Source organism: Oncorhynchus nerka, unplaced genomic scaffold (genome assembly GCF_034236695.1).
Source record: "Oncorhynchus nerka isolate Pitt River unplaced genomic scaffold, Oner_Uvic_2.0 unplaced_scaffold_895, whole genome shotgun sequence".
In the NCBI taxonomy this organism is placed as follows: Eukaryota; Metazoa; Chordata; class Actinopteri; order Salmoniformes; family Salmonidae; genus Oncorhynchus; species Oncorhynchus nerka.
In genome coordinates, this window is record NW_027040400.1 from 35,928 (window position 1) to 55,978 (window position 20,051).

Genomic DNA, 20,051 nt, shown 5'->3' on the forward strand with positions numbered 1-20,051 from the left:
GAGCCCACCTGGTACAGGATAGGAGTAGCTGAGAGGACCAGATGGTTTCTAATAATTCTTTACTCTGAACTTTGTAAAGGTGATGAAATCCTACTAACCATCAAAACTATTAAGCTCTCTGATGCAGGCACTCACACCCTCGGACTACAAAGGACGAGGACAGACATGATGGGTGTGTTTTCTATTAAGGTACTGCCAAGACCAGAGGTAACCGGACACACTCCTCTACCACCACTGTGTTAAAAATACCATTCAGGTAATTAATGTTAGAGACTATTCGGCTATTGATCAATTAGGAACTGAGACTGGTTTTGATGGTAGGGACAATTTGTGGCTGTCTTATATGAGGTACACAGCTAAAACCCTGAGAAGAAAGGACTGTATTATTTGTAGTCATGCTAGACCTGTTCTGGCTACACACCCATTTGCTGTAGGAGAAGGAGAGGGGTGGTTGTGTATTCTGAGAAGTTTTTACCAGGTTAAGACCAATTCAACCCTCTGTTCCTCTTTGAGCCTTGTGTTTCCTGCAGTACCTCCCCATCGGGCCTCTTGGGGTGTTGAGGCATATGGGGGCAATTACGAGTGCATCACGGGTACAGGTAATGGCATTGATTATGGGAGATTGCCTGAAGCTGATTGCAGTAGTAACATAACCATTAATTCCACTTGGCCAGTTACAGGCCTAAACCAAACTAGTGGTCTGGCTGATGTGTGGTGGATGTGTGGAGCCAAAAGAGTGCTGAGACTCATTCTTAGAGGAGAATGGCAAGGTACGTGTGGTCTGACCAGTTTGATAATTCCACTGACCATTGTTGATGTTGTTGCTGAACAGCTGCTGAGTTCTGTAACCAGGGGACCTGAACACATTCCATCCCATGGGAGACATAGATGTAGTGCTCCATGGACAGAGGATGTAGTTGACATACACACTAACCTGTTGGGAGTGCCAGTGGGGATTCCTCATGAGTTTCAGGCCTTGGGTAGGAATGATGGACTCTGGCACTTACTACCTACTATGGGTCTAGCCATAGTGGATGCTAGACAGACTGCATGGATTAATTATATCTACTATAATCAACAGCGTTTTGTGAATTACTCCCGTGATGCACTCACTAGTATGTCTGAACAGCTTGAGGCCACATTTGGGGTTTCCAGACAGAATAGATTTGCCTTGGATATGCTTCTTGCCAGTCAGGGGGACGTCTGCAAGATGTTCGGTGAACAATGTTGCACGTATATTCCTAATAATACCAGTCCAGATGGTGGTATGTCTAAGGCGGGCTTGATGCACTATCTGCTAAGATGAGGTCCACAGGGGGGGTGGAGGAGTCTGTTCTCTTGGCTTGGTTTGGTAAGTACACTGGTGTGATGGTTACTGGATTTCTGACCCTAATTCTTGTATTATTTGTTATTGATGTGATGTGCTGCTTGCATCATACCGTGTTTTAAGAAATCTGTTACAGATGTGGTGAAGGCTTCAGGCATGCTGTCTTTGCTTGATGCTCCAGTTGGAGATGCCGATACGGACGCATGCTTTCAGGGGAGGATGGGACTGACTGAGGATGACACATGGTATACTGTGGGTGAGGTAGTAGAATAATTTTACACCACCACAGTTCCTTGTTATAAATTTTTACGATAGGTTTTCTTTCCAGTATGTTTGTTCTCCCTGTGGTGAAGGTTTAGAGTCCCTGGGTGGCAAGGAGCCCACCTGGTACAGGATAGGAGTAGCTGAGAGGACCAGATGGTTTCTAATAATTCTTTACTCTGTTTTCCATGACCAAAGTTTTATCCTACATCTTACATGTCAATAACAATAAAGTTTTATCCTGTTTTTGATAAGTGACACCCTTGTGGGTGACAAAAGGGGGAAACAAAAGCATACAACAAAGGCATATATCACTTGTTGTTAATAATAAACTTTTTATTATTTTCATGAAATGCTATGACTGCTGAAATAAAGGATAATGAGTGACACCCTGGCGGGTGTCAAAAGGGGGACTTAAATTTCACACTATTTTCTTTTGTTCTGTTTTTGAATGAGCTGTTCTCTTTTGACATGAAGGTAGTTTGAACTTTGTAACTGTTATATGATTCATTGCTGAATTTTTGTTCACACCCTTGGGGTTATTTTACATTATAGCCATTACCATATATATGATTGAATATTATCTGCTGTTGCCTTGTGTGGATGTATGTATGTGTTATGCTACCTAGCTGATTTGAAACATTGTTAAAAGTATCAGGGCCATGGAACTTTCTCATGCTGGAAAAATACAGAAGGGAGGGCACATTCAGAGCGTGGGGTTGCGAGAACAAGCGGTCTTTTTGTTAGATAACAGGAGCCAGGTGCGAGATAACGGTATGGAGCATGAGACCCATCTTTCAGTTTTTGCAGCCATTTTAGGAGGGGGATCCAGTTGCTTTTATTGATTAAGCTTCTCCATTGTTTGTCGTGTCCCATCTGGGATGGGAAGAGGGGGAAATTATTTTTCTTTGTGGGCCATTTCCGTATAGACTTACCTAGTTTAGGCTATTTTTCCTTTTTGGATTATGTTTTCGTTTTTGCTTGGAATAATGCATCTGGACTATATCACATCTCTTAGGAGATGTGAAGAGAGGGAATCACAACTTTTTCCTGCTGGAAAAAGTTGGCTTATGTGGACAATCATTTTACTTTTATTTTGAGCTGTTCTCCGCTTTGTTAAATGAGGGTTGTAAGTTCCTAGGTGGCTGGTAGCCAACTTAGTACATAGTGGGATTGAATGGAGAACATGATGGTAATACATATATATCTATTTCTGTTTAATACCGTGCCTTATTTCATAGTCCCGTTGGGAGAAGTTTCTCTTTGTGTCTGGATCTAGTTAGGTTGTGTCACGTCTCTGGTGAGACGTGAAGAGAGGGTTTTGTAAAGAATTGCTATTTCTTATGCAAGTGACCAGCCTACTGCTAAATACATGGCTACAACTCACAGTAAAGCCTGTGGGGTCCCCTACAGGATAGCTCCCACATTACACACATAATCTCCCTTTTAACCGAACACTGTGCCCGAAGAGGATTCTACGATGACGGACAGACAACTGAGCCAATGGCGGAAGACTACAGACTACACCCAGCTGAACCAATCCGGAGATCCGATCTTCCGGAGTCAACCTACTTTCTGTGCCGTATATTAGGGCTGTACTGATTGTTGGCGGCCTCTTTTCCTGCTGTTCCATACGAACTAACGGAGGAGCCGTAATTACGCTGTACTAGATATCTTCACACTGAATAAACTGTCGCTTGTCATTACAATTTACCACTTTGTCTGAATCGATCCTTGACCGGCTCACCCATCTACATATCTAATTACTAACAGAAGCTGCAAACAGGGTGAGTCAGTACACATCTTTGTAACACGTTTGAGAGAAAGATCCGCTACTTGTGAATACTGGGGATTGAAAGATTAATTGATTCGTGACAAAATAGTGCTGGGATTTGCAAATGAGAATACGCGCCGGCGTCTACTAAGAGAGAGACGCATTGCTTGCTCTTTAGGGTTTTAGGCTGGGTTTCTGTACAGCACTTTGATATATCAGCTGATGTAAGAAGGGCTATATGAATACATTTGATTTGGTGTAAATACTGTGAAAATACACACGTACGAGGCAAAGAGCACTGCCCTGCCCTGCCTACATTAGTAACTGCCTTTGAAATGTGCTGCACTGCCGAAGTCAGTGACATGAGAATGAGAGCAATGGAAATCGAGACCCCGTTCACCGACGTTGATACTGTTCATGCTGTTGCCAGGCAGACATTCTGACAAAACAAATCAAGGCAGAGTAATTCACCATGAACGTTGAAGACAGAGAACCCCATAGCATGTATCTGGGTTGGCGCCTCCCCTTGGGTTGTGCCGTGGTGGAGATCTTTGTGGGCTAAACTCGGCCTTGTCTCAGGATGGTAAGTTGGTGGTTGAAGATATCCCTCTAGTGGTGTGGGGGCTGTGCTTTGGCAAAGTGGGTGGGGTTATATCCTGCCTGTTTGGCCCTGTCCGGAGGTATCATCGGATGGGGCCACAGTGTCTCCTGACCCCTCCTGTCTCAGCCTCCAGTATTTATGCTGCAGTAGTTTATGTGTTGGGGGGCTAGTGTCAGTCTGTTATATCTGGAGTATTTATCCTGTCTTATCCGGTGTCCTGTGTGAATTTAAGTATGCTCTCTCTAATTGTTTATTTCTTTCTCTTGGAGGACCTGAGCCCTAGGACCATGCCTCAGGACTACCTGGCATGATGACTCCTTGCTGTCCCCAGTCCACCTGGCCGTGCTGCTGCTACAGTTTCAACTGTTCTGCCTGCGGCTATGGAACCCTGACCTGTTCACCGGACGTGCTACCTGCCCCAGACCTGCTGTTTTCAACTCTCTAGAGACAGCAGGAGCGGTAGAGATACTCTCAATGATCGGCTATGAAAAGCCAACTGACATTTACTCCTGAGGTGCTGACTTGCTGCACCCTCAACAACTACTATGATTATTATTATTTGACCATGCTGGTCATTTATGAACATTTGAACATCTTGGCCATGTTCTGTTATAATCTCCACCCGGCACAGCCAGAAGAGGACTGGCCACCCCTCATAGCCTGGTTCCTCTATAGGTTTCTTCCTAGGTTTTGGCCTTTTTAGGGAGTTTTTCCTAGCCACCGTGGTGCTACACCTGCAATGATGTAAATACTGTGAAAATACACAGGCACGAGGCAAAGAGCACTGCCCTGCCTACGGAAAACCATGCAGAGCTTGTGGAACTAATAATCACTTTGTAAAAGTGTGTCTCAAAAGAAAAATACGGGTGAGTGAGGGCAAGATTTACTGTGTTGATGATGTCACTCAGTTTCAGAACAGTGAAAGTGACATTTACATGCATGAATCAATTGGGGCTGTACACTCAAGAGGGAAGAAATGGTTTGTGACACTACGATTACACAACAAGCAACGTAATGAGCTACAAAGACAAAATCAACCTGGCACCTGATACACACCTCTTGCCCAGTGATACTAGACTAAAGCTGTACTCAGGAGAGCTAATGAGCTCTATGGGCATCTTTGTGACCAAATGTGTAATTCGTGGACGCAAAAACAAGCTGGAGTTTGAGATTGTGAAAACCAGTCAACATTCTCTCCTCTCAGGCTCTACATGCAAACGCCTGATACCTGACATAGTATTTAGTTCAGGTTTAGGTGTGTATACTGTATGATACCTGACATAGTATTTAGTTCAGGTTTAGGTATATGTATACTGTATGATACCTGACATAGTATTTAGTTCAGGTTTAGGTATGTATACTGTATGATACCTGACATAGTATTTAGTTCAGGTGTAGGTATGTATACTCTATGATACCTGACATAGTATTTAGTTCAGGTGTAGGTATGTGTTCTGTATGATACCAAATAATGTTTGTACCATGTCTTGTGCTGCACATTTCAAGCCTCCCCCTTTTTCCTCCAAACATGCAAACTGGCTTCTTTATGGCGGTTTTGGAGCAGTGGCTTCTTCCTTGCTGAGCGGCCTTTCAAGTTATTTCAATATGGGACTCGTTTTACTGTGGATATAGATACTTTTGTACCCATTTCCTCCAGCATCTTCACAAGGTCCTTTGCTGTTATTCTGGGACTGTTTAGGTTTAGGTGTGTCTACTGTATGATACCTGACATAGTATTTAGTCCAGGTTTAGGTGTGTATACTGTATGATACCTGACATAGTTTTTAGTCCAGGTTAAGGTGTGTATACTGTATGATACCTGACATAGTATTTAGTCCAGGTTTAGGTGTGTATACTGTATGATACCTGACATAGTATTTAGTCCAGGTTAAGGTGTGTATACTGTATGATACCTGACATAGTATTTAGTCCAGGTTAAGGTGTGTATACTGTATGATACCTGACATAGTATTTAGCCCAGGTTAAGGTGTGTATACTGTATGATACCTGACATAGTATTTAGCCCAGGTTAAGGTGTGTATACTTTATGATACCTGACATAGTATTTAGTTCAGGTTTAGTTATGTGTACAGTATGATACCAAATTATCTGCACATTGTGGATCATGTCCAGCATGGACCCCTGTCCAAAGAACAACTACTCAGCAGATATGACGATATATTCAACAGGCCCGTTGAATCAGTGCCTGGGGAGGTATACTTTGAATTGGATGAGAGCATCACTCCAGTCCAGTGTGCTCCTCGCAATGTGTCCATTGCAATGAAAGTGGCTGTGAAGGCCCAGCTGGACAAGTATGAGGCCGATGGCCACATGACATCTGTGACTAAACCAACTGACTGGATCAGCAATATGGTCATAGTGAAAAAACCAGAGAAGCTGGGGGTCTGCATCGACCCAAAGCATCTGAACCAAGCACTGAAACAATCCCACTACATCATGCCGACACTAGAGGATGTCCTCTACAAGCTTCCCAAGGCCAGCATTTCCACCTTAGTGGATGCCCGAGATGCATTCCTTCAATGCAAGCTGGACGAAGAAAGCAGCTTCATGACTACCTTCTGGACCCCTGGGGTGGGAAACGCTGGCTCAAGCTCCCGTTTGGTGTCTCAGTTGTGCCTGAGATATACCAACGCAAGCAGCACAAGTTATTGGCTGGGCTCAAGGTTATTGAACCCATAGCCGATGATGTCCTGATCGTAGGCTGTGGTGACACAGACGAAGAAGCAGAACGTATTCATGATGTGAAGCTCCTGGCACTGATGGAGTGCTGCCGATCAGTTAAGTTTCGCTTTGGCCTGAAGAAGCTGCAGTTCAAGGTGAAAGATGTCCACTTCCATGGTCGCATTCTCTCGGCAGCCGGACCTAGACAAAGACAGAGTGATCCTCGACAAGCCAAACCCGTCTGATGCAAAAGGAGTACAGCGTCTCATCGGCTTTGCAAACTATCTTGCAACGTTCATGCCACACCTATCAACAGTCTGTGAGCCTCTGAGCCAGTTGCTGGACAAAGACAAGTATTTCAAGTATTTTTACCTAAGTACTTTACACCACTGACAATGACTCACCATATTCCAGAAGCACAATCAACACCTCTAGTCAGGTGTTGAAAACTAGTATGAGCTATACACTATGGTGCAATGCATCAGATTATTGTTTATTAAATGTGTTCATGTGTTTGTACCTGTCCCTATTCAAATAAACCAGAAAATACCACATTCACCACTATAAAGCAGTTCAGTTCTGCCACGGTTTGAGGAAAGAAAGATAGTTGGTGAAATCCCATGTCTAGAGAATCCTGTAGTAGCCTATCAGTTTTTCTGTGATGAAAATAAATCTGTTATTGAAAGTTTTCCTGCAATGGTTCCTCATTCTCAAAGTGTCACTTTCTCCTCAACGTGCTAAGGCATTACTTTAAGACTCAGGAGTGAGGAAAGGACTTGGTAAGAAAGGGCCTTAAACCTACCCTTTCTGTAACAGACGCTTAAAACTAGCCTGTGTTAATTGATAGAATGCTTCAGATTGTTTATTCAATGTGTCAATGTTGGAAGAATAGGCATGACTCTCACTCACAATGGTTCTCTGGAAGGTTTTTACTCAACACCCTTCTATGGAAGTCATTAGAATTCTGTGACAAGTTAAACGAGGATGTTTCTCAGTAATCGCCCACATTTCTTTATCCTTCCATACCATTCCATTTATCAGGTAGTAGTCATTTCCATGGAATAACAGAAGACGAGTAGGCGGCCAGTATGTTGCAATAAACCTTAGGGAATTATTAACAGAACAGTGTTTCTGAAGAATTTATGTGTTATTCCCCACCCATCTTAAAGTGTCAATCTGCAGTTGAAACAATAACCAAACGTCATCCCTGGCCCTGTTTTGGTAAAAAGCTGAAGGATAGGGCTGGATAAATGTAACCACTCTTAAATTTACAGACAGAGCTATGGATGCAAGGACTGACCATCCAGGATATCAAAATGGTAAGTTATAGTGTTTGTGTACTTTTACTATGTTTACAAACATTGTAGTAAAAACAAGCTTTTATTTTGTGTTCGGGTGATTGGGTGTGACAGTTGTAAAATAGCACCGGAGAAGAAGGCCGTCGTTTTACGTGTCCCCAACCAATTGTGTTTTTTTTGTTTGTTTATTTGCGTTGTTTGTAACTTGTTTTTTTATTTTTTTATTTTGTACATAATGTTGCCGCTACCGTCTCTTATGATCTAAAATAACTTCTGGACATCAGGACTGTGATTACTCACCACGGACTGGCAGAATCCTTTTTTTCCTTTAATGAGTCTGACGAGCACAATACAAACGATATACTGCTTTCTCGGGAACAGAAAACGTTTGACCTCTGTCATTGCCAACAAAGGGTATATAACAAAGTATTGAGATAAACTTTTGTTATTGACCAAATACTTATGTTTGGTCCTCCTTTTCCTGAAGTCCACAATCATCTCTTTAGTCTTGGTTACGGTGAGAGATAGGTTGTTATTCTGGCACCACCCGGCCAGGTCTCTGACCTCCTCCCTATAGGCTGTCTCGTTGTGATGTCTGCAAACTTGATGATGGTGTTGGAGTCGTGCCTGGCCACGCAGTCGTGGGTAAACAGGGAGTACAGGAGGGAACTGAGCACGCACCCCTGAGGGGCTCGTGTTGAGGATCAGTGTGGCAGATGTTGTTACCTCCCTTTACCTCCTGGGGGCGGCCCTTCAGGAAGTCCAGGATCCAGTTGCAGAGGGAGGTGTTTAGTCCCAAGGTCCTTCGCTTATTGATGAGCTCTGAAGGCACTATGGTGTTGAATGCTGAGCTATAGTCAATGAATAGCATTCTCACATACAGTGGGGCAAAAAAGTATTTAGTCAGCCACCAATTGTGCAAGTTCTCCCACTTAAAAAGATGAGAGGCCTGTAATTTTCATCATAGGTACACTTCAACTATGACAGACAAAATGAGAAGAAAAAATCCATAAAATCACATTGTAGGATTTTTAATGAATTTATTTGCAAATTATGGTGGAAAATAAGTATTTGGTCAATAACAAAAGTTTATCTCAATACTTTGTTATATACCCTTTGTTGGCAATGACAAAGGTCAAACGTTTTCTGTAAGTCTTCACAAGGTTTTCACAAGCTGTTGCTGGTATTTTGGCCCATTCCTCCATGCAGATCTCCTCTAGAGCAGTGATGTTTTGGGGCTGTTGCTGGGCAACACGGACTTTCAACTCACTCCAAAGATTTTCTATGGGGTTGAGATCTGGAGACTGGCTAGGCCACTCCAGGACCTTGAAATGCTTCTTACGAAGCCACTCCTTCGTTGGCCGGGCGGTGTGTTTGGGATCATTGTCATGCTGAAAGACCCAGCCACGTTTCATCTTCAATGCCCTTGCTGATGGAAGGAGGTTTTCCCTCAAAATCTCACGATACATGGCCCATTCATTCTTTCCTTTACATGGATCAGTCGTCCTGGTCTCTTTGCAGAAAAACAGCCCCAAAGCATGATGTTTCCACCCCCATGCTTCACAGTAGGTATGGTGTTCTTTGGATGCAACTCAGCATTCTTTGTCCTCCAAACACGACGAGTTGAGTTTTTACCAAAAATGTCTATTTTGGTTTCATCTGACCATATGACATTCTCCCAATCTTCTTCTGGATCATCCAAATGCCCTCTAGCAAACTTCAGACGGGCCTGGACATGTACTGGCTTAAGCAGGGGGACACGTCTGGCACCGCAGGATTTGAGTCCCTGGCGGCGTAGTGTGTTACTGATGGTAGGCTTTGTTACTTTGGTCCCAGCTCTCTGCAGGTCATTCACTAGGTCCCCCCGTGTGGTTCTGGGATTTTTGCTCACCGTTCTTGTGATCATTTTGACCCCACGGGGTGAGATCTTGCGTGGAGCACTAGATCGAGGGAGATTATCAGTGGTCTTGTATGTCTTCCATTTCCTAATAATTGCTCCCACAGTTGAGTTCTTCAAACCAAGCTGCTTACCTATTGCAGACTCAGTCTTCCCAGCCTGGTGCAGGTCTACAATTTTGTTTCTGATGTACTTTGACAGCTCTTTGGTCTTGGCCATAGTGGAGTTTGGAGTGTGACTGTTTGAGGTTGTGGACAGGTGTCTTTTATACTGATAACAAGTTCAAACAGGTGCCATTAATACAGGTAACGAGTGGAGGACAGAGCAGCCTCTTAAAGAAGAAGTTACAGGTCTGTGAAAGCCAGAAATCATGCATGTTTGTAGGTGACCAAATACTTATTTGTATAAGTGATGTGTACGCCGAGGAACTTAACTTGTTAACCTCTCCACTACTGTCCCGTCGATGTGGATAGGGGGGTGCTCCCTCTGCTGTTTCCTGAAGTCCACAATCATCTCCTTTGTTTTGTTGAGTGTGAGGTTATTTTCCTGACACCACACTCCGAGGGCCCTCACCTCCTCCCTGTAGGCCGTCTTTTCGTTGTTGGTAATCAAGCCTACCACTGTAGTGTCGTCCGCAAACTTGATGATTGAGTTGGAGGCGTGCATGGCCATACAGTCGTGGGTGAACAGGGAGTACAGGAGAGGTCTCAGAACGCACCCTTGTGGGGCCCCAGTGTTGAGGATCAGCGGGGTGGAGATGTTGTTACCTACCCTCACCACCTGGGGCGCGGCCCGTCAGGAAGTCCAGTACCCAGTTGCGCAGGGTCTCGAGCTTGATGACGAGTTTGGAGGGTACTATGGTGTTAAATGCTGAGCTGTAGTCGATGAACAGCATTCTCACATAGGTATTCCTCTTGTCCAGATGGGTTAGGGCAGTGTGCAGTGTGGTTGCGATTGCGTCGTCTGTGGACCTATTTGGGCGGTAAGCAAATTAGAGTGGGTCTAGGGTGTCAGGTAGGGTGGAGATGATATGGTCCTTGACTAGTCTCTCAAAGTACTTCGTTTAGTTCAGTTACATTAGCTTTCTTGGGAACAGGGACAATGGTGGCCCTCTTGAAGCATGTGGTAACAGCAGACTGGGATAAGGATTGATTGAATATGTCCGTAAACACACCAGCCAACTGGTCTGTGCATGCTCTGAGGACGTGGCTGGGGATGCCGTCTGGTCCTGCAGCCTTGCGAGGGTTAACACGTTTTAATGTTTAACTCACATCGGGTGCAGTGAAGGAGAGTCCGCAGGTTTTGGTTGCGGGCCGTGTCAGTAGCACTGTATTGTCCTCAAAGCGGGCAAAAAAGTTATTTAGTCTGTCTGGGAGCAAGACATCCTGGTCTGCGATGGGGCTGGTTTTCTTTTTGTAATCCGTGATTGACTGTAGACCCTGCCACATAACTCTTGTGTCTGAGCCGTTGAATTGCGACTCTACTTCGACTCTATACTGGCGCTTAGCTTGTTTGATTGCCTTGTGGAGGGAATAGCTACACTGTTTGTATTCGGTCATGTTTCCGGTCACCTTACCCTGGTTAAAAGCAGTGGTTTGCGCTTTAAGTTTCACACGAATGCTGCCATCAATACACGGTTTCTGGTTTGGGAATGTTTTAATCGTTGCTATGGGTACGACATCGTCAATGCACTTTCTAATGAACTCGCTCACCGAATCAGCGTATTCGTCAATGTTGTTGTTGGACGCAATACGGAACATATCTCAATCCACGTGATCGAAGCAGTCTTGAAGCGTGGAATCAGATTGGTCGGACCAGCGTTGAACAGACCTGAGCGCGGGAGCTTTTTGTTTTAGTTTCGGTCTGTAGGCAGGGAGCAACAAAATGGAGTCGTGGTCAGCTTTTCCGAAAGGAGGTCGGGGGAGGGCCTTATATGCGTCGCGGAAGTTAGAATAACAATGATCCAGGGTTTTACCAGCCCTGGTTGTGCAATCGATATGCTGATACAATTTAGGGAGTCTTTTCAGATTAGCCTTGTTAAAAACCCCAGCTACAATGAATGCAGCCTCAGGATATGTGGTTTCCAGTTTGCATAGAGTCAAATAAAGTTTGTTCAGGGCCATCGATGTATCTGCTTGGGGGGGAACATATATGGCTGTGATTATAATCGAAGATAATCCCCTTGGTAGGTAATGCGGTCGACATTTGATTGTGAGGAATTCTAAGTCAGGTGAACAGAAGGACTTGAGTTCCTGTATGTTGTTATGATCACACCACGTCTCGTTAACCATAAGTCATACCCCCCCGCCCCTCTTCTTACCGGAAAGATGCTTGTTTCTATCGGCGCGATGCGTGAAGAAACCAGCTAGGTGCACCGACTCCGTTAGCGTCTCTCGAGTGAGCCATGTTTCCGTGAAGCAAAGAACGTTCGTCTCTGATGTCTCTCTGGAATGCTACCCTTGCTCGGATTTCATCAACCTTGTTGTCAAGAGACTGGACATTGACGAGTAGTATGCTAGGGAGTGGTGTGCGATGTGTCCGTCTCCGGAGCCTGACCAGAAGACCGCCTCGTTTGCCTCTCTTACGACGTCGTTGTTTTGGGTCGCCAGCTGGCATCCAATCCTTTGTCCTGGGTGGAAGGCAGAACACAGGATATGCTTCGGGAAAGTCATATTCCTGGTTGTAATGATGGTGAGTTGCTCTTATATTTAGTAGTTCCTCCCGACTGTATGTAATAAAACCTAAGATTACCTGGGGTACCAATGTAAGAAATAACACGTAAAAAAACAAAATACTGCATAGTTTCCTAGGAACGCGAAGCAAGGCGGCCATCTCTGTCGGCGCCGGTAAAGCACCGCCTTATCTCAGCTCACTGGTCACCATAGCAGCACCCACGCTCCAGCAGATATATCTCACTGGTCATCCACAAACCTAATTCCTCCTTTGGCCGCCTTTCCTTACAGTTCTCTGCTGCCAATGACTGGAATGAACTGCAAAAATCACTGAAGCTGGAGACCCATATCTCCCTCACTAACTTTAAGCACCAGCTATCAGAGCAGATCACTGCACCTGTATATAGCCCATCTGTAAATAGCCCATCCAACTACCTCATCCCCCATACTGTTATTTATTTTGCTCCTTTGCACCCCAGTATCTCTACTTGCACACTCATTTTCTGCACATGTATCGCTTCAGTGTTTAATTGCTATATTGTAATTATTTCTCCACTATGGCCTATTTATTGCCTTTACCTCCCTTATCCTACCTCATTTGCACACACTGTATATAGACTTTTTTCTATTGTATTATTGACTGCATGTTTGTTTATTCCATGTGTAACTCTGTTGTTTGTGTTGCACTGCTTGGCTTTATCTTGGCCAGGTCACAGTTGAAAATGAGAACTTCTTCTCAACTAGCCTAACTGGTTAAATAAAAATATACAGCAGTGGAGGCCGCTGAGGGGAGGCCGGTTCATAATAATGACTGGAAAGGAGCTAATGGAATGGCATTAAACACATGGAAACCATGTTTTATTTATTTGATACCATTCCACTATTCCGCTCCAGCCATTACCACGAGCCTGTCCTCCCCAATTAAGGTGCCACCATCCTCCTGTGGTGTACAGTATGTGTATATTTTGCATTTCTTAAATTATTTTGATGTGATATAAAAGTAAAGGGCTTTATTTTTTCTAGTATCGCATTTGAGAATCGATTGGCGAAAATAACAGAAGGTCCTTGGACCTTAAGGAGTAACGGGGAGGTTAGGCTCTTTAGGAGGACATCTTGAGCTAGTGCTAGCTATGAATATTTATTAACATTTAAGATGCATTGGTATGTCAGTTTCCATGTGATCAATGCATTTTGAAAAGTCAGCGCTACATATACAGTACATGTTTTTCTGGAGATGTCTTTCTGGTACTAGTAAAAATGTGTTTTGTGCTTCACCACTGTACTGTAGTTCATTCTAACGGTCCTAAATTCTAGAACACTGCTGTGCTTAGGCGTACACGTTTTGGACTATGATAGACGCTCTACACCTGCCTCTTACCTGTGGAATGTGATGATGTCACGGACAGGTAGCGCAGGTGCGGCCGCTCCATGGCAGTGGGTGTGGCCAGCAGCAGGAGGCGGTTGGCATGGAGATGAGACCGGAGACATTCTCCATCTTCAGAACACAGGAGAACAACCCAGTAGGTGGAATAATCAACTACACTTTATTCTGTAGCATGTGGTAATAAGTGTGGAGGGTACTGATGTTTCATCTCTCTCTGTCCCCAGGCCTGTCAGTCAGAACAGCACCTAGGGCAGTACTACACTGTGCCACCCCCCCACTTCCACACTGTCTTCCCCCATGGCCTGCCCTGCCTCCACGATACCAACAACAGGTTGTGTGTGTGTGTGTGTGTGTGTGTGTGTGTGTGTGTGTGTGTGTGTGTGTGTGTGTGTGTAACAGTATGACTGACTGTCTGTACCCGTGTCCAGGTGAAGATATTTAACGAGGCCTGTGTGATGGTGAGGCAGCCTGCTCTGGAGCTGATATCTCACCTGAAGAGAGCTGACTACAGCAAGTCCACCCTGCGCTACCTACTCTGTATCCTACCCTACCTACTATACCTGATCACACCTCAGTGTACCTTTACACATTTAATATACAGTCGTGGCCAAAACATTTGAGAATGACACAGATATTAATTTCCACAAAGTTTGCTGCTTCAGTGTCTTTCGATATTTTTGTCAGATGTTACTATGGAATACTGAAGTATAATTACAAGCATTTAAGTGTCAAAGGCTTTTATTGACAATTACCAGAAGTTGATGCAAAGAGTCAATATTTGCAATGTTGACCCTTCTCTTTCAAGACCTCTGCAATCTGCCCTGGCTTGCTGTCAATTAACTTCTGGGCCACATCCTGACTGATGGCAGCCCATTCTTGCATAATCAATGCTTGGAGTTTGTCAGAATTTGTGGGGTTTTGTTTGTCCACCTGCCTCTTGAGGATTGACCACAAGTTCTCAATGGGATTAAGGTCTGGGGAGTTTCCTGGCAATGGACCCAAAATATCAATGTTTTGTTCCCTGAGCCACTTAGTTATCACTTTTGCCTTGTGGCAAGGTGCTCCATCATGCTGGAAAAGGCATTGTTCTTCACCAAACAGTTCCTGGATGGTTGGGATAAGTTGCTCTCTGAAGATGTGTTGGTACCATTCTTTATTCATGGCTGTGTTCTTAGGCAAAATTGTGAGTGAGCCCACTCCCTTGGCTGAGAAGCAACCCCACACATGAATGGTCTCAGGATGCTTTATGGTTGGCATGACACAGGACTGATGGTAGCGCTCACCTTGTCTTCTCCCGACAAGCTTTTTTTCCCGGATGTCCCAAACAATCGGAAAGGGGATTCATCAGAGAAAATGACTTTACCCCAGTCCTCAGCAGTCCAATCCCTGTACCTTTTGCAGAATATCAGTCTGTCCATGATGTTTTTCCTGAAGAGAAGTGGCTTCTTTGCTGCCCTTCTTGACACCAGGCCATCCTCCAAAAGTCTTCGCCTCACTGTGCGCGCAGATGCACACACACCTGCCTGCTGCCATTCCTGAGCAAGCTCTGTACTGGTGGTGCCCCGATACCGCAGCTGAATCAACTTTAGGAGATGGTCCGGGCGCTTGCTGGACTTTCATGGGTGCCCAGAAGCCTTCTTCACAACAATTGAACCGCTCTCCTTGAAGTTCTTGATGATCCGATAAATGGTTGATTTAGGTGCAATCTTACTGGCAGCAATATCCTTGTCTGTGAAGCCCTTTTTGTGCAAAGCAATGATGACGGCACGTGTTTCCTTGCAGGTAAGCATCTGTTATTTGAACTCAATCAACATGACAGAGTGATCTCCAGCCTTGTCCTCGTCAACACTCACACCTGTGTTAACGAGAGAATCACTAACATGATGTCAGCTGGTCCTTTTGTGGCAGGGCTGAAATGCAGTGGAAATGTTTTTGGGGGGATTCAGTTCATTTGCATGGCAAAGAGGGACTTTGCAATTAATTGCAGTTCATCTGATCACTCTTCATAACATTCTGGAGTATATGCAAATTGCCATCATACAAACTGAGGCAGAAAACTTTGTGGAAATGAATGTGTCATTCTCAAAACTTTTGGCCACGACTGTACACACAGTCATCCCCGTACCTCTCTATGACCTGTGTTGTCTACCTGTATTGTGTTGAATTATGTTGGTGTTGACCTTGACTGGTTGTGTAGATGGGGTGAAGGGCAGTGGGAAGACCATGTCTCTCTGTCATACTGTCCACTACTGCTCCACACAGGGATGGCTAGTACTACACATACCAGATGGTAACACACACACACCCCGACATGGCATACACACAGACACACAAAATAATGATGATGATGATTATGATAATAATCTCCTCTCTATAGCCCACCTGTGGGTGAAGAACTGTAAGGAGCTGTTGCCTTCCTCCTACCACGCCTCCCGCTTTGACCAGCCAATACAGGCCTCCAACTGGCTACGCAACTTCAGAACCACCAATGAACACTTCCTCTCCAAGGTAGCCCCTCCTCCTCAGATAGATAGTGGGTGCCAGGTACAGTGCCAGTCAAAAGTTTGGACACGGTGTGCAAAGCTGTCAAGGCTTTGCACACCGTACAAACCCAAAAAGCTGTAATCACTTTTTGGGTTACTACATGATTCCATATGTTATTACATAGTTTTGATGTCTTCACTATTATTCTACAATATGGAAAATGGTAAAAGAAAGAAAGAAAGAAACCCTGGAATGAGTAGGTGTGTCCAAACCTTTGACTGGCACTGTATGTGTTGCCTGTAGGAACAAATCTAGGATCAGTTTATCATCCCCTAATCCTAACATTAGAAGTAAGATACAGTGCCTTCAGAAACTATTCACACACCTAGACCTTTTCCACATTTTGTTGTTACAAAGCCGGATTAAAATGGATTTAATTGTTGTTTTTTGTCAACGATCTACACAAGTTCTCAAAGTGGAAGAAACATTTTATTTCTTTAATTCATGGAAAATAAAAAAGTAATATTTTGATTTGAGTTAATACATGTCAATCACATTTGGCAGCAATTACAGCTGTGAGTCTTTCTGGGTAAGTCTCAGAGCTTTGCATACCTGGATTGTACAATATTTGCCTATTATTCTTCAAAAAATAATTGTCAAGCTCTGTGAAGTTGGTTGTTGATTATTGCTAGACAGCCATTTTTCTTTTAATTTTTTTTTTAACTAGGCCACTCAGGAACATTCAATGTCATCTTGGTAAGCAATTCCAGTGTATATTTGGCTTTGTTTCTCAGTGTCGGTTTATTTTTATCCTAAAAAACTCCAGAGGCCTTGCCGATGACAAGTATACCCATAACATGATGCAGCCCCCACCATTCTTGAAAATATGACATGATACTCAGTGATGTGTTTGTTGTGTTGGATTTACCCCAAACATAACACTTTGTATTCAGGACAAAAAGTTAATTTCAAACCACATTTTTTTCAGTATTTCTTTAGTGCCTTATTGCAAACAGGATGGCTTCCTTGTTTTCACTCTATCAATTGTGTTAGTATTGTGAAATAACTACTATGTTGATCCATCCTCCGTTATCTCCTATCACAGCCTTTAAACTCAAACTTGATTTAAATCACGATTCGCCTCATGGTGAAATCACTGAGCGGATCCTGCCTCTCTGGAAACTACGTTAGGATTGCCGCCTGTATCGTTGTGGGTTTCATTTTACACTTTGGATGGTGCATCAATAATAGCTCCACCATACTCAAAGGGATATTCAATGTCTGTTTTATTTGTATATTTACCCAACTACCAATAGGTGCCCTTTGTGAACCATAGGAAAAGCTCCCTGGCCTTTGGTTGAATCTGTGCTTGAAATTCATTGTTTGACTTAGGAACCTTACTGATAATTGTGTGTGTGGGGTACAGTGATGTCATTTTAAATACTATTGCACACAGTTGTTAAGCATATTTTTACTCCTTGAGGCATCCTGTATTTGTGACTGTCTCCCCTTGTTGTTTTAGATCAAGTTGAGGCAGCGGTACGTGTGGACTAAGAGAGAGAGCACTGAGGAGGGACGGCCACTAGGGGAGCTGGTGGACATGGTGAGTCCAGTGTCAACGTGTCCTTTATTAAGGCGTCAGGATCCTTCAGTTTGGCCGAACTTGGCTAGGCGAACCCAACGAGTGTGCTCGCATGCTCCCTTAAAAGACCTTCACTTGAAAAATGTTAATAGTGCTGTTTGTCCATTTTTAAGATGCCGTAGTCAGAATTAATCTAAAATAACTTAATCTATTATGAGATCTTAGTCATGCAATTTTATATTTAACTAAGATGTATTTTTCAATTAAAAAATGTGCATGAAAACAAGTAATCTCTTGATGAATGACAAAGACTTTATTGCAGAATCCCTACGAAGGGGTGTAGAGTTCAGCTACCGACTTCGGCTTGCCTCCAGAAAGAAATGAACACAAACATCACAATGTTTGTAATAATATATGAAATAATAATATATAAAATAATATATGCACAAACTGTTCCGACCTGGTTTGTCTGGGAATCATGTGGACGCCTTGCGTCTGGGCTCCAGTTCTGAAACATAATTGGTTCAGTGCACTTCTCTTAAGAATCTCATACCACGTATCATTGTTAAGCTGTGTTTTTCACCCCAGGGAGTGTCTCGTGTGAAGAGCAGCAGTGATGTGGTGGGGGCAGTTCTAAAGGAGCTGAGGCTACAGGCTGGGGGGACAGAGGGGGGCTTCAGGCTGGCTGTGGCTGTTGATGGAGTCAACGGTCTCAGGGGGAAGGACCACACTCAAGAAGGAAGACAAGAGCCCTGTACTAATACATTCATTCACCTCACTGTGGATCTATAAAAAAATGTTGATTTCTATTGCTTCCATTTTTGTCTTTGTAATTTCTGTGTAAAGATTGCTTACTTGACTGACCTTTATCTCCCCTGTCACTTTTCCCTTCTCTCTCTACTTTTTCTGTGTCTCTCTCTCTGCCAGGTGGCTCCAGAGGAGTTGACATTGGTTCATAACTTGAGGAAGATGATCAACAATGACTGGGTGAGAACTGCATGGTGGTTATCCTCTGTCTAATAGACATTAGAAAATTACATGATTGTGATTTACACCTCTGTCCCTCTCTCTCCTCAGTGTGGAGGGGCGGTCATCGCCACGCTGTCTCAGACATGATCTCTCTACGCTCCAAGCTCTGCCTACCTGCCCCAGGAGCTGCTGGGAGAGGTCAGGAGTCATGATTACATCCTGGTTAATGTTATATGTCCAGTCCAAAAACTACCTCTAACCCTTGGTGTCTATTGATCTGGGCTAACAAGGGAATGATCTAGATGTTTTTGGACAAGACCCTTCTGATGTGTTTATATGCATCATCAGTCAAATAGAAACAGAAGTTCACCTATTAAAAACATCCTCATCCTCTGTGTTCCTCCTACAGGAGGGTTTTGACAGCATGGACCCGTTTGTCCCAGTACCAGTCTCCCTCTACAGTGAGAAGGAGTTTGAGAGCTGTTACCTCTTCTACCTGGACCGCCACTGGCTACAACACCCACACAGTAAGAGATATTCACTTTCACCACTGTTTGTGGTGGTTTAGATTATGACATGTTGAACTGATTGAGAGATTTCTCTATAAAGGTCAGACAGAGGAAGGGAAGAAAGAACTGATCTTCCTCAGCAACAGAAACCCTTCTGTACTGGAGAGACTGTGTGCCTTCCTGTAACATCACACATGGGCCCACACACCCATAGAGATAGGACTCATCTTTATATCTGTGACAGCATGGGCAGCGTCATTGAGGCTACAACCCATAGGAATCCCCACTCAGTTGACTACTTTGACCACTTTAAAATGGCGGAAGCCCTCGATGGTGCTGCCCATGCGACATCAAGGCCACTAGCATTCTCTATGGGACAAACGCCAATACAGACTCATACATGGATTATAACATTGCAGTTGTGTATGTGTCCCTCCATAAATTATTCTGTTGTGATGCATGATAGTGTCTTTCATAATAAAAATATACACGAAAAACAGTCAAATCTCATGTTCTCTTTTATATGAGCCAATAAAGCTATTTTCTTCATGAAAAGTTAGTGATGTTTGTCTTTTGAATATAGAGAGTATCTGACACAATGCACTTAATTA

General features: G+C 43.9%; 1 pseudogene; it reads left to right on the forward strand.

Annotated features, from left to right (window-relative positions):
• The first annotated feature begins 6,057 nt into the window (after nt 1-6,057).
• On the forward strand, nt 6,058-19,902 carry LOC115127286 (small ribosomal subunit protein mS29-like; annotated as a pseudogene).
• Nucleotides 19,903-20,051: the final 149 nt, after the last annotated feature.